Consider the following 3,363-nt stretch of genomic DNA (forward strand, 5'->3'; position numbering starts at 1 on the left):
TGTACACTAACCCTCTGGGTGCAATAGGGGCACACACACTGGCGGTCACCAATGGCTTCACCAACTGAATTTCAGATCTGCTTAACAAGACAGAAACCCTTCCTGGCACTGGAAACTTCGTCAGCTGCCCAGGCCTAGTGAAGTCATGGATCTTGGCAGAGAACCTACAAATGTCACTCTACTAAACCATCATAATCTCTAACTCTGTTTTAAATGTTTGTCCTTACACCCCCAGGGAAGTGTAGTTCTCTGTGCAACAGAGGGAGAGCATAACAGAAAAATACAACTGATCAAAATGCAAAGTCGTGGAGTCCCAAGTTGTACCTAAGGCTCAGGGACCGCTGGGGAAGAGGGAGTGTTATGAGCCAGGGAAACAGGGAATTGACTGTGTCTCCTAGAAATGCCAGAGGCTACATCCATGACGGCTCCCCAACATGACTGCCTAACATGACCTGGCAGAGCATGTCACCATCAGACATGCTAATGTGGAAGGGAAAAGCTCAGGAGGCCTCTGTCCTAGAGAAACAAAACGAAAAAGTACGGGCAACCGGGAATGCAGTGAGCACGTCAATCATTGGATGTCTAGTATCAAATGGTCAGTCTGAAAACACATATGCAGGAAACATTATACAGATTAAGAAGGGTGTTAATTACACATTTAGGAATACATACGAACACACACACACAGTTACAGGAAGAGACCATGAATTTGAAAGAGTGAGGAAATGGGAGTGCTGGTACGTGAGAGAGTATGGACTCCAGTTCCTAGGCTGTAATTTTTAATCTTTTCATATCTGGTTCCATTGTTATTTCCTATTTGGAAAATGTCTGCCGCAAGGCTATCATGTCCTATCCTGACACGCTTCTAACCCAGAAGTTTACAGATTACAGTTAGATTACATGAGGAGATACTGGAGAAAACATTTTCTGATTCTTTTTTCTTTTTACCTGTCGGGGGGAGGTACCTATCAAGTCTCTCCACTCTCAGTATTTACTTTCTCAGTGTTGGGGATTAAAGTCGTGGTCTGGCATATGCTAGGAACTACATTTCCAGGACCCCATCAGAGCCTTTGAACTTCATCCCTAACCTGCATCTATCCTGCTATCCTTATCTTCTTAACTTGGGCCCCATCCCATTTGTTGGATTTTACAGATTCTGTGCAGGAAGGGCAGTAACTGGGCATATAAGATTAACAAAGGATCCAATAGCATTTGTAGCAGTTATAATATTCTGTTCATAATATTCGTTTTCATATTTATATGTAGGAGTACTTTGCCTGCATGTACACCATGTCCTTGTCTGATCAGAAAAGGCATCAGATCTACCTAGGCCTGGAGTTACAGGTGTTTGAATGCCGCCACATGGGTGCTGGGAACTGAACTTGGGTCCTCTGAAAGAACAGCCAATATTCTAAACTGCTGAGTCATCTCTCTAGACCCCAGTTCATAATATTTTAATCGAAATGAATGTAAGCCCGAGAGGAAGTGGAGATCTGATGAGGTATAGCCAGGGAGGATGCATCTTCCCAGTGCTAACTGAAAGAGCCCAACGGTAGAGGTATTTTGGTACTTGGGTGACCAACTCCTAAGTGAATGGATGGTGTAGGAACTCAGCAGAGTCACTGAACCGGGCGGATATAAGATGAACAGCTGAGGTTTCAGGAGGACCTTCAGGAATCCTCGAGGAAATCATCGCAGCCATCCCATGACTTTGGTCACAAGATAGATCAGGCACACCTGAGGTCCTTGCATTATTGTGTATTGCAAACGATATATAAGAAAGGACTAGAGAGTCCTGGGGGCATGCGATGCTCTCCTTTACTAGGATACAAAGCATGATTTAATTTAATTAATTTTTTTTTTGACATTTGGTCTAAGGACCAACATTAATCCCAGCACTCTAGAGGCAGAGATAGGTTGATCTCTATGAGTTCCAGTTCTGCTAAGGCCATACAGTGAGACCCATCTCAAAACAACCCAGCTCTGGCGTGGCGTGGTAGCACATGTCAATAATCCCAGCCCTCAAGCAGCAGAGGCAAGAGCGTTCAAGTTCAAAGCCAGCCAGGCTACATAGTGAGAGCCTGTCTTAATAAACCCAAACACGAGGGTGCAGGGAAACAGCTCAGCTGACAAACGTGCTGGCTGCGCAAGCATGAGTGTAGTGATAATTTATTTGTGATATAACAAATAAAGCTTGCTTGAAGATCAGAGCGAGCCACTCGTGTGCCATAGAGGCAAGGCACTGAGAGCACACAGTTTTAATCCCAGCACTCAGGAGGCAGAGGCGGACGGATCTCTGAAGAGTTCAAGGCCATCCTGGACTACACAAGATAAGTCTAAAAGAGAATCAGAGCCAGGCTGTGGTGGCTCACACCCTTCATCCCAGTACTTGGGAGACACACGCACACCTCTGATGCCAGCTCTAGGGAGGGGGAGACAGACAGGGATATGGCTGGGCAGAGAGGGGGATATACGGCAGGAGGAGACAGGAGTTCATAGCATTTAGTCTAAGGACTTGTAGAGATGGGATACCCATTTCCTTCTGAGCATTGTAGAGGTAAGACCTAGTGGCTGGCTGCTCAGCTTCTCTGATCTTTCAGCTTTCACCCCCTAATATCTGACTCTGGGTTTTTATTATAAAGACCAACCAGAATTTGCGCTACACACAAGGACCTGAGTTCGCCTCCAGCTGGGCGTGGCAGCACGCGCCATTCATCCCAGGGCCCAGCAGATGACAGCAGGAGGGTGCCTGGTGCTTGATGAGTGGCCAATATATTATCCAGCTCCACGTTCAGAGACCCTGTCCAGAAAAGGTGGACAGCACCAGAGCACAGCACCTGACAGTGACCTCTGACCTCCCGTTTCAGGAGCACACAGCAGCACACTGTGCACACACACGCACACATCAAAACAACAGCCCGGCGTAGTTAAGCCACAAGCCTCCCAGGAATAGACTCACAAGGTACGATTTTCGATTCAGTCAGTAACTGGTCCACAAGTGTTAGGCGAGCTAGTTAATGTCTCAGTGCCTCAGTTTCCTCATCTGTGGAATGGCAGCGCTGAAAGTTTAATTTACCCCTTTAAAAGACTTAGCGGCGAGTCCAGTAAATGCTCCCGTAAATTATGCTTTAGTCCAGTTTGAGGTCAGTTCTTCTGAGACACATCCTCACCATTACCCTCTCAACTCAACCCCCGCCTCAGTCTTTCCAGGGCTGGGACAACTGGCTAAAATTAATTTTTTAATGGACACCCTCCTCAATGTCCATTTTACATGAAAATAGGGAGGGGTTCCCTTTTATACTGAAGTAAACACGATCGTGAAGCTTTCCAAGACCAAGGGCTTCAAAACATCACCTGGGGCTG

Source organism: Microtus ochrogaster, chromosome 2 (genome assembly GCF_000317375.1).
Source record: "Microtus ochrogaster isolate Prairie Vole_2 chromosome 2, MicOch1.0, whole genome shotgun sequence".
Classification (NCBI taxonomy): domain Eukaryota; kingdom Metazoa; phylum Chordata; class Mammalia; order Rodentia; family Cricetidae; genus Microtus; species Microtus ochrogaster.